This window comes from Siphateles boraxobius, unplaced genomic scaffold, assembly GCF_051911475.1.
Source record: "Siphateles boraxobius isolate OS27281-9 unplaced genomic scaffold, OSU_SipBor_1 24, whole genome shotgun sequence".
Classification (NCBI taxonomy): Eukaryota; Metazoa; Chordata; class Actinopteri; order Cypriniformes; family Leuciscidae; genus Siphateles; species Siphateles boraxobius.
The window spans coordinates 4,701,747-4,714,100 of record NW_027508855.1 but is presented as its reverse complement, the minus strand read 5'-3'; the positions used below and the strand labels follow the sequence as shown (position 1 = coordinate 4,714,100).

At 42.1% G+C, this 12,354-nt stretch overlaps 1 protein-coding gene across 3 annotated transcripts in view; it reads right to left on the bottom strand.

Annotated features, from left to right (window-relative positions):
* The window catches only part of slc4a5a (solute carrier family 4 member 5a), a 46,222-nt gene extending 34,593 nt beyond the window's left edge, over positions 1–11,629 (bottom strand). For 2 of the 3 annotated variants that reach the window (XM_077240873.1, XM_077240874.1), the window contains exon 1: positions 11,485–11,610. The gene's annotated coding sequence lies outside the window, so the exon portion shown is untranslated. Of the gene's footprint in view, positions 1–11,484 lie in introns of all 3 variants that reach the window. The other variant, XM_077240872.1, reaches the window with a different exon arrangement.
* Positions 11,630–12,354: the final 725 nt, after the last annotated feature.

Sequence of the window (12,354 nt, the reverse complement as noted above, 5' to 3'; positions counted from 1 at the left end):
ATAGTTAACTCGCGATTAATCGCACATTTTTATCTATTCTAAATGTCCCTTGATTTCTATTTGTCTCATTATTTTTTCTAATTTTAATGCTCTTATCAACATGGAAAAGTGGATCAGCAGTAGCCTAAGTTTGTTCTTAGCTGTGGTATCCATGTGCTTCTGTCTGAAGTCATCCATTGTAGAGCTTAGATCGGGCCCAAAAAATCAAGCCCGACCCGAGCCCGTGCGCATTGTGTCCGAGCCCGGCCCGACACATAAACTGTAATTATGAGCCCGAGCCCGATTTAAACCCGTCCATTTTTTTTTAATACGTGGGTCGTTATAACTGACGTTGTCAACTACTTTCTATGTTACTTTCTCCCGCCCGCAACATTTTTGTCCCGCTCCCACCCGCAAATAGACTCTTTTTTTGTAGGCTAACGTTACCTCCAAATACTTTCGCCTACGTGTCGCCACCATACACATCAGCATAAATGCTCCTGATAAATTATTTGTTATTAAAGCATTAACACACAAACCACTGTTATAACATAAAAGCAAGCAGGCTACTGAGTGCATGGTTTGGCATGACTGAATGCGCGCAAAGTGCGCTCCCTTAATAATTCCTAAAAAGCTGACATCAGTTCATCGCAATCTCACACATCTGTTATTATCAATGAAGCTGACTGCACAATGCATCTTCCATAATATATACACTTTGTTTGTTATAATTTGAGGATTTGCCAGCATACAGAATTCAGCACTGAACAAAAAGTCTGTTTTGAGCGGTGAGGAGAGTCTATTTTAAATGCTTCTGATTGGTCATTGCGTTCAAGAAATCAACACATATGTCTGTGATTGGCTACATCCCTCAACGCTGCAAACATGTTATAAAAATAAACTCTGGACTGTAAATCGTTTCTATTTTGTTTTAGTTGTTCTTGTTGCTTTTATGCAACATATGAATAAAAATGTATTAGTTTTTATGTTTTATTCATAGATATTTCTAGTTTGCGGGAGTCCCGTGAATCGTTTTATTCTCCCGTATCCGCACACAGAGTGAGTGCATTACCGCTCGAGCCCGCCCTCGCACTCGGCCATCAAATCTAGTCCCGCGCCGCACTCTATTGCGTTGAGAGTGCACGTCTCTAGATCGGCGCCTCGCGCTCGCGCCATCCACTCAAAACGTAACGTTAGCCTACTACTCTTTGGCCGGCGCACAAGCCCAAACAAGTACGTGCGGCGTGCCTGTTGTTTTGTTTACGGTCTAGCTATCCGGTGTGATGTTGTAGTTTTTCTAACGTTACTAGTTGTTGCAACAGCATGTGAAAAAAATACAAAGTTTGCTAGGCCAAAAAGAGCGTTAATCTCGCGATAAAAAAATTGACGCCGTTAAAATGTGTTTGCGTTAACGCCGTTAATAACGCGTTTAACGCACAGCACTAATATATATATATATATATATATATATATATATATGTATATATATGAAGAGTTCAGATGCAAAAGCCTCTAAGTGCCATCTGAAAATTTCTTTATTTAGGGGTGTGGTCCTGGTGAAGACAATCTCCTGAACTCCAAACTGTGTAACCACCCAGAGTTGGGTTCCTGGTTTTCTTTCTTCGTTGGTAATACCACTACTATGCAGTAGGGGGCTCTAGGTGTCATACTCCCTTGTATATAGCCGTGTAGGAGAAGAAGTTAGGACAAGGTGTGCAGAGGGAAGCATGGTTCTTCTCTTTATGTTCACACACTTTGTTTAGAGTCCAGATTGAGAAACTATTGTTTCAAGCTCAATCAAGTAAGTGTTTTTCTTCGTCTTATTTGTTATGTCAAATAACTGAGGTTATTTCTGTGTAAGCTGTATTTAGTTTGTTTTGGGGGAAGGGGTTTCGGCTATTGTTTGGTTTGTGACCAACATTTAATGCTAGTATGTATTTGTTTTGTTTGTAGAAGGACTTTTTGAATGTCATCTGTTTTTCATATGTTCGATGAGGCTCAAGGCTGGAATTCGACTTGGAACATGAGAATTCTATACACTAAGGATAGTGTTTTCAAAGCTTGACTGCAGTCATTTGGAATCAATGTGGAATACAACTTGTAACTGCTTCACCTCTGTCACGGGACGATTATTCCTTTGCTGTCCATCACTGCCAATTGAACCATTGACTCTATGATACAAAACCTTGGATGTACTCTATGGATTACAGGACAATGAAAAACTAAGGTTTTCATCTAAGGTTTATTTTTTGCTACTCATCAGACAGTATTGCATTAGTGTGAAGCTTTAGGGTATGTTATTGTATATTCAGTGTTTGCTGGGTGATGAAGCCATGTAAATACTTTTGTGTGGGTCATCGGATATAAAATGAAGGCATTTCTATTGGTGTATTGAGGTTTATCTTTCAACTGTTTCTTCACTCATTACATTCTCAACAAAGTTTGGTCTGTGGGGCCCTCCCTCAAAATTATCTTGTAGCTTGTCTCACTAGGAGTGAATAGGTAGACGGTTACAACTGAATGTCAGAATGGGAAAGAAAGGTGATTTAAGCAATTTTGAGCGTGGCATGGTTGTTGGTGCCAGATGGGCCGGTCTGGGTATTTCACAATCGGCTCAGTTACTGGGATTTTCACGCACAACCATTTCTAGGGTTTACAAAGAATGGTGTGAAAAAGGAAAAACATCCAGTTTGCGGCAGTCCTGTGGGCGAAAATGCCTTGTTGATGCTAGAGGTCAGAGGAGAATGGGCCGACTGATTCAGGCTGATAGAAGAGCAACTTTGACTGAAATAACCACTTGTTACAACCGAGGCATGCAGCAAAGTATTTGTGAAGCCACAACATGCACAACCTTGAGGCGGATGGGCTACAACAGCAGAAGACCCTACCGGGTACCACTACAAATAGGAAAAAGAGGCTACAATTTGCAAGAGCTCACCAAAATTGGACAGTTAAAGACTGGAAAAATGTTGCCTGGTCTGATGAGTCTCGATTTCTGTTGAGACATTCAGATAGTAGAGTCAGAATTTGGCGTAAACAGAATGAGAACATGGATTCATCATGCCTTGCTACCACTGTGCAGGCTGGTGGTGGTGGTGTAATGGTGTGGGGGATGTTTTCTTGGCACACTTTATGCCCCTTAGTGCCAATTTGGCATTGTTTAAATGCCAGGGCCTACCTGAGCATTGTTTCTGACCATGTCCATCCCTTTATGGCCAGCATGTACCCATCCTCTTATGGCTACTTCCAGCAGGATAATGCACCATGTCACAAAGCTTCGAATCATTTCAAATTGGTTTCTTGAACATGACAATGAGTTCACTGTACTAAAATGACCCCCACAATCACCAGATCTCAACCCAATAGAGCATCTTTGGGGTGTGGTGGAACGGGAGCTTCGTGCCCTGGATGTGCATCCCACAAATCTCCATCAACTGCAAGATGCTATCCTATCAATATGGGCCAACATTTCTAAAGAATGCTTTCAGCAACTTGTTGAATCAATGCCACGTAGAATTAAGGCAGTTCTGAAGGCGAAAGGGGGTCAAACGCAGTATTAGTATGGTGTTCATAATAATCCTTTAGGTGAGTGTATGTATATATATATATATATATATATATATATATATATATTAAAAAAAAATAAACAAATTGCTGCCGGCCGCCTGGGTGTTGGAGGGGCGGCTGCCGTCCGGGAGGGAGTGCGCAGTCTCGTGGGTCTCGTTGATTCCTATTGTAGTTTCTAAGTTGTCTCAGGTGTGCTTTCTTACAGTTCTCTTTTGCCTTTGCTTGCAGTTGACTCAAGCGATACACTACTTCATAGTTGGGTGCATCTGGTGAAAGATCATGACCTTTACCTTTAAGATGCTTGTTCATCGGAGCTTGTAACTTACATCCAAACTGAAGTTTCGCAAGAGACATTCCAGTAGTTTCTTGCACTGCCAAGTTGATGGCAAATCTAAATTCGGGTAGGTATTGGTCCCATCTCTTATGATTTTCATCTACATAGGCAGCAATCATACTTTTAAGGGTTCGATTGATTCTCTCTGTCATGTTTGTCATGTCAGCTTTGGTTGTTCCAGCTTTACATTCCAGCTTTCACATAATTCTTTAAATACTCCAGTCACAAACTGTGTGCCTCTGTCAGACACCAGAAAATCCCCATCTCTTTTCAGAATAGTGTAGCGACTGTCATGGCTGTAGCTATATGCATGGAGAAAACTTCTACCCAGTGGGTGAAGTAATTAACAAATACCAGAAGGTACTCGTTTTGGTTAGTGCTACGGGGTAAGGGTCCCATGATGTCTACCCCCATCATCTGATTAGGTTGGTTGCTGACAATTTTCTGCATCTTCCCAGCAGGTTTCTTTTGGCCATTGTTCTCGGCCAAAATTTGAAAGATTTTCGTTATTTCTGGGAGCTGTTTCTCCCGGATCAATTCTGCAGTAACTGGAAGTGGATTGACAGCCTTCTGATTGGAATGCAGGTTACAACCTGTATGTGGGGTAATCCGTGAAAAAGCATCTGGAGCTGCGTTTAACTTTCCCTTTCAAAACCCAACAATGAAATCATACTTTTGCAACTGTATGGCCCATCGAATAAGAAGGATGGTGGTTTTGGGTGAATTTATTACCCACTGAAAAGCAGAATGATCGGTAACGACAGTGAACATTCTGTTATCCAAGTAGTGCTGCCACGTGTCTAATGCCCATATTACAGCTAAACATTACTGGCATAAGCTGTTACCTCTATGCCTTGTCTCAACTTTTGGGACAGCATTGCAGCCAGTCCTGTCTCACTGGCATCTGTGTTCACAATGAATGGATGCTCTAAATTGGGATGGCCAAGGATGGGTGGAGTCATCAAGCATGTTTTCAGTTGTTCAAAGGCCTGTTGGCACTGCAATGTCCACTGAAAAGTTCTGCCCTTTTTCTTTAAAGAGTTGAGTGGCTAAGCAATTCTAGAAAAGTTGGGAACAAATCTGTGGTAGTCACTTGCCAATATCCACTGTTAAGGTCCAGAGTGGAAATAATTGCTAACCCCGAAAGGAATTCTAGGATTTCAGTAAGATTTGGCAGAGGATAGGCGTCATTTTCTGTTATGGCGTTTAATTTTTGATAGTCTTCTTTGATAATTAAAGTCAAGGTGGTAGATAAAATATTCTTCATTAATGGTGAGGCAATACCAACCGTTTCTGAGAAGCCTGTGAAGAGTCTTAGGAGATGGTACGATGGGGATCTAAAGGACAGTTCGAGTGGGAGAAGTTAGACGACAAGCAGTGGAAGGGTTGAAGAGCATAAACAGCTGCGCTTTACCAGGGAAATTAAAACTCTAGTGCTTTCAGTTTGGTCTACTGCCGAGGTTGCTGTGGCCACTGACTGTGTAAGAGATTTCTTTGACAACAGTGGATAAGCTGGAAGCGTTAATAAAGTTCATATATCAGGAAATGGTTGGGAGTTCCACGCTGCCTCAGCAGAGTGGGACTTTATAGTAAAGGAGTATTGCAGCTGCCAGTCTCTGCTTTAACTGAGGAGTTTAAGTGCGCCAAGGTCAGACTGGAAATGACCTTAGTAGAGTCACGCGACAAATGTGTAAGGGAGGCAGCACCTGTGTTAAAAACTGGTAGAAAGTGGTCAGCAAAGAAATCTGTGGAAGAGGCAAAGGCTGCCCTTCAAATTGGTGATATCGTGGGGTAGGTACAGCATGGAAGAGGGGGTTTTGGGCTCAGTTTAGCTCCTCTTAAATGGCACAGGGCAGCCCCTTCTCAAAGGAGGAAGCTCGTAGTCAACAAGGTGCGAAAGCAGGAGGAGAGGATGAGGTGTATAACGGCCATTTCCCAGGCCAAGTAGGGAGAGTGGATGAGATGGGAGAGTGTGGAACAACGCAAGATGGGCTGGCAAGACCTTTGGTCAATGGAAGAGAGTAGGATCAGTTTCCTTATCAGTTCAACATATGATGTTCTCCCATCACCACAGAACCTAAACCTCTGGGTAGGAGAGGATCCCTCTTGTCCTTTGTGTTCATCACCTGCCACATTAAGGCACATTTTGACAGGATGTAAGGTGGCTCTTAGCCAAGGTCGGTTTACTTGGCGCCATGACCGAGTACTCCGATGTTTGGCTTTAGCATTGGAAGACAAGCGTAACATGACCAATAAGTTGCCACCTGTTCTAGCAAAACATTACACACAAAAGACAATATTCCTCCGCCCAGGCGAGCAACCACCAAGAAAAGGTGCTAAAACCAATTCTCGCTCAGGACAACTGGAAGCTGCTAGGGACAGGAAAATACTGGCTGATCTTGATCAACGGCTTATTATTCCACCTGAGATAGCCACCACTACCCTCGGACCAAATATTGTTTTGTGGTCTGGATCAGCACGCATTGTTCAACTGATAGAGTTAACAGTGCCATGGGAGGATGCTGTAGATGAGGCATATGAGAGGAAGAAACTGCGGTATGCTCAGCTGGTCACTGAAGCAGAACAGCGAGGATGGAGAGTCTGGGTTTATCCAGTGGAAGTGGGTTGTCGAGGATTTGTGGCACACTCCACAACCCGGTTCCTCAGAGACGTCGGATTCAGTGGCCAAGAGTTGCGTCGCACAGTAAAGAACTTATCTGAAGCAGCAGAGAGGAGCAGCAACTGGCTGTGGTTGAGACGGAAAGAGTCTGGCTGGCTGTGTACAGGCCGCCATGCTATGGTTTCGAAAAATTCTTAAATTTGATGAGTCTGTTGGTTTATTTGTAGAGTTTGCATAGTAATTACAGTTAGTACGTTCCTGTGTATTTTGCGTGAATGAGGATTGGTGTTCGGACAGATTTTTTTTTTTTTCACGTCCGCAGTGGGGCTCGACAGCCTTAGTCAAACGGGTTGGCGCGTATGGTCGGGTTGTGGAGAGGTTGTGAGAGATTTTGGTTAGGTCAAAGGAGCAGCCTCAGCAGCAGGAGGGATGTAAAGGTCAGTAAGCTGGGCTGAGTTGAGTGGGGGACGGATGGGGGTGACTCTGGGACGCCAGAGTCACTGTCGAGCCCTCTTGAGGTGTCGTGGGCTAGTCGACGAAACACTGAGGACGGAAGGTGCCCACTTGAAGACCCTAGAGATGTCCCCTACTCTGCTCAATCCAGACGGTTGTCATGAGGCACTGTGGTTGCAGCCGTTGAATATTAACACCAGACAGAAGGAGATTCACATCACTATTTGGAAAGAAGCGTAAATGGATGGAGAAGTATAGGTTACTGTAAAGCTACGTCTTAGTTGGTGCTTGTCTTGGCGAAAGCCGAGTACAAATCAGCATGAAGTTTTAACATCTACTCTCGTGTAATGGAAATCATGATGTTGGAGAACAGCTGTATGCCCCAACTGCAAGGTTGAGTATATTGAAACTTGAGGATTTATTCTTAGGAGGTGACTTAATTGAAGCTTTTGACCAGGTGGTAAGTGAGCCGCATCCACTGCTTGATTAATGAGAGTTGTATTATCCTCACCTTCAACTTTTAAGGGAATGGGTGGTATTAAGGGTGGAATAGAGCTTAACAGGGAAATACTTGGTGTGGAGCTGTGAGCTTGATTTTCCTTTTGCAGATGCTGGTACCCCATCTGTGTTGGCAAACTTGCATAACCAGGTTGGAAGAGGTAATCCACATGGGGAACAGAAGTAAAGGAATACTGCCCATCAGACACCTTTATTTGCATCCCACTAAAAAAAAAATGAAGTCTAGTCCCAAGACAAAAGAATAAGCAAGGGCTTTGGAGGTTAACACAGCAACATGAAGGGTGCAAACACGGTTGCGCAGTTTAAGCGAAACATAACCATCCCAGAGGTACTTCTGCCATTGCCAAATATAAAGGTCCAAGAGACCAAGGGCTAAGGCTGTGTTCTGTGGGGGTGAGGTCTTTCCACAAGTGCTCATGAATTAGTGTAAAAGTTGCCCCAGTGTCCACAATGGCCCAATTACCAATAGGTACAATTAACTGTTGTGGTACGACAACAGCTTTCTGTGAATGTGTTGTCACTTTCTGTTGTAAAGCATTTGCAGCTGTCATTGTGCTGTTAGTGGGTTTACCTCTGGATCTAGGAGGATAGGACCGTTGTAGGTTAGCAGAAGGTTGCTCTAGTGGTGGAACATACTGAGAAGGCAAAGAAAAATGTGGACAACTACTAGAAGCATGTTGCCCTTTACACCTTCAACACTGTACCTGTGGCTTATCTGCAAGCCGGTTAATGGTTGGTAGGGGTCCTTTGAGTCCAGGCTGAGCTTGTTTTGAGCTCAAACGGTAGTTATACTGTAACTGCTGTAAATGATCCTTCTCAAGTTGTTGTCCCAACCGCACCAACTCCTCTACAGTTGTTACACGACCATATATCTGGCTAGCTAAGTGAGGCTTTATGTTTTTTAAAATCATTTTAACCAGTTCAGACTCAGTTAAGGTAGGCTTCCACCTTTGTAGTGCTCTATGTGTAAAAGGCAAAGTCTCTTATGGACTCCCTCTCTCCTTGAGTTCTGATTCTGACACGCTCTGCAAGTTCATTCTCATAATCTTCAGAGAGAAAGGCAGTAAGAAATGAAGACTCAAAATCATGCGAGGCAGTTACTGTAGTTCTAGCTACTTCCCACCAATCACGTGCTGTGCCATGCAAGACTGTTCGGAAAGTAGCAAGAATTTCAGAATCAATTAAAAGATGTAATGCAAGAAAATCCTGACATTTAGCTAAATACAACAAGGGATCGGAAACATCTGATGGTCTCCCGAAAGTAGGAAAGGTTCATTTGAGATGGTCGCTCTTGACAGCACCCGCATTTACAGGGGGTGACACATTCATGGAATAATTTGAGGATTCAGGTTCCTTCAGGAGATCCTCTGTTTTGTATTCTGTACTCTCTTGCGGTTGAGTTATTTTATCACTTAGGTGGTCAAGCTGGGCGGTCAACTAAGTGAAATCCTGGGTTCACTCATCATGGCTTTTTTGAAAGTTTTGCTGGACAGTTTTAATATCTTTCTGTGTCTCTAGTTGAAGTTTCTCCACCATGGAACAAAGATTTGAGGCTAAAGACTTTTCAATTTTTTGTAATTCATCCAACATAAGCAACTTCATTGTTTTAACCATTTGATCAGTCTCTGTTTCGGCTTGTTGTTTGGTAGTTACTAAAATCGTTGAAATTTGATGGGTGTGATTGTCCACCTTCTCAGCAAGACTTTTCAATTGGCTTTCATGTTAGGAAGAAGCAAGTTTCAATTCACTGGTAAGTGCATTTACAGCTGTCTCTTGTTTTCCCATGAGATCATACAATTTGTCCCAATCTCCCTGGACTTAAACAGTAAGGTGTCCAATTTCCCTTGCAGGTGTTGGAAATGTACCAGGCAAATCATATTAGACACCTGAAGATACTGATGAAACATTAGTTGATGCCTCTGCTGGAGATGGAGTGCATAACTGCATCTGGTCCTCGAACCATACAAAGCTGTGCACAGGCGTGCTACGGGCTACATCAGATTAAGCAAACTGCACATGAGTTCTTGATTGTAAAGGGCTAGGTGGTACATAAGGGGAAGAGGGATAATTAGACAACAGATGTTGAGGGGCAGGTGTCCAGTCTGGAGTTGCAACATCTGGAACCTCAATATCAACAAAGGGTGATGAATCTGCCGGTTCTCACCATGTAAAAAGATATGATGTGTTTGTATATTGTCAGTAGTGTGGGACGCAAAGAAAAATGGACAAAAACCATATAGTATTAAATGCAATTACTCACTTCATAGAATTTTTAATATTACCTCTCTCTCATAATTACTTGTGACAATTGATAAGTGAAACTTTTAAAAACTCAACTACCCCCACACTGATTACAACCTCAACACATCAAAGTTCAAAAGACATGAGTCAGTTACTTCAATTTTACATAATCTGGTTAACGCACTAATTTTATGAAGTGGTTTACATCAGTCAAAATAATTACTTTCATACCCCACATTTAACACATTAAATTATTTTTACTCTGTCTGCCACTTCAGTTTAGTTCCACAGATTAAGTATAGTTTTCATGTTTTAAAGCACAAAAATAGATACATTAAATCACACAAGAATAAGCAATCTGAGGGTCAGTACACAATTAAATGCAAGTCCCTGTTAAGGCGCCATTTTCTGTGACGGTGGTAATCATGAAATGAACCTATCACCCATTACAGAACTGCACACAGTTACCCCACCATTTTAACATCAAAATAAAATGATTTATTTAAGTCTTATTGTAACTCTTTTAGTGTACTTCAGTCAAAACAGAAATTATTCTCATACAACAATTTCAAAAAATTAAAGCATGGTATTCACAAAATCATAATGAATATACCTGTACATAACCATCTTGAGCAACCAACAAAGAAACGGGTAAATGAAGCATCTCATTAACCACTGTAATAACAAAATGTGCATCCGTTTTCAAACACTTCGTGTAGTAAAGTCCACAAATAAAATAATAAAGTGATTGGTTCAACTCAGAATATAAAAGCAATAACTCAATGCGTTAACCTCTTCTACTAGTTCATGAATAACCTTCACCTCGGATATTTTAGCATTCGTTAATTGAGGGTTAAGTGTGTGTGTGTGTGTGTTTGTGTGTGTGTTTGTGTGTGTGTTTGTGTGTGTGTTTGTGTGTGTGTGTGTGTGTGATCTCAGTTTGTAGCGTCTTTTTTGTAGGTTGAGGGCGAGTGAATAGTTTGTTAAAAGGAAGAGTGTCCTGTTCCAGTCCTACCTGGAGTCAGACACACAGAATCTTGGCTTTGTGTCTCGCAGTCCACAATGAAAAGAGGTAACTCATTCACAGCGCTGCAACGTTCAGCTCCCACTCAGCCCAGGGACCTCTGATAACGAGTGTCTTTCAGGAATAGTAACAACGATAGTCCAGACACTCTTTCACAGTGCAGCCAGCGAAATACTTAAAAACACAGCAAACTTCAAATGAGTTCGTTCTTTTCGGCGGCGTTGTAATGGAAACTCTTAAAAATGTAAACTATTCAGCTCACGCACAGCCCAAACACAGCCGATGAACAAGACAGGAATCGAGACAGCGATAATTCCAACACTCTTCCGCAGTGTAGCCAGCGAAATGCTTAGAAACACCAGATAACTCGGGCTTGTTTAAAACTCTAGCAGCTCAAACTCGTTCATTCACATTCACCCTTTGTGTCTTTCAAACTTCCCCGCCTTAACCCCACACACCTGTTGCTTAAATAATCCCACTACATCCTTCCATCTCACCGAACCTCTCCTAATAACCACGTTGCATTTTGGCAATGTAGTTCCTTATTTCTGCCACACCGTCTTACCTCACAAACACATTCCACACCCAAACAACCAAAATACAAATAAAAGCATATGTAGCTATGGCACAGAACCCTACACCATATTTCATGCTGCTTAATGGATAACCCAAATTTCCTTCAGATACAGCTACATGTAGTAACTTTTAATGAGGTGTTCATTTTTGTTTTTATAATTAAATTCTTACCTGATCTCAGTAGCAGTGCACAGATGGAGAGGTAAAAAATGAATCAAAAGGACAAATCAATACAGGAAATCACTGAGGACCACAGCTCTATGGGACACGGGACAAAAACTGAACATGTTACAGAACTAATCTGCAACCCTCTCTCAGTTAATCACTCCTCACATACACACAGACACACACCCACTCATGACACACCCACTCATGCTAGCACATACACAAAGTGTGAGTCAATTGTATGGACTGGTGACAAGGTCGAAAAGTAGATAACTGGGACTCAGGCAAATGGACCATTAAGAGCTGAGTTAAGGGACATTACTGACTCACTGTGCACTCTCATGTTCACATATGTTCACTGTGCACTCTCATGTTCAGGTAAGAATTTAGGGGTGGTGATGGTGCAGTGGATGAGACACATGCCTTTGGTGTGAGAGACCAGGGTTCGAATCCACTGTGACACATCTATGTGTCCCTGAGCAAGACACTTAACTCCTAGTTGCTCCAGAGGCGTGCGACCTCTGACATATATAGCAATTGTAAGTCGCTTTGGATAAAAGCGTCAGATAAATGTAAATGTTCATTTACTGAGACTATTCACTCTGTAAGGGAGGGTCCCTTCACCAAATCCTGTCCAAAACATTTTAAACTGGTCGCAATTCTGAAGAAATACAAGTCTTACAATGACTTTCATGACATGTTATTTGCTTAAATTGGTAATAACCCCCTATTTATTTTGAGGAAACATTTAAAACATGGATATTTTAAGAATATATTTAGCATCACATTCTTAGTCAAATGATGGTGGCCGGCAGTATCTCAGAACTGGCAATACTTACCAAAATGGTTTTCTTTTCCTCTCTATGACTTCTGTCC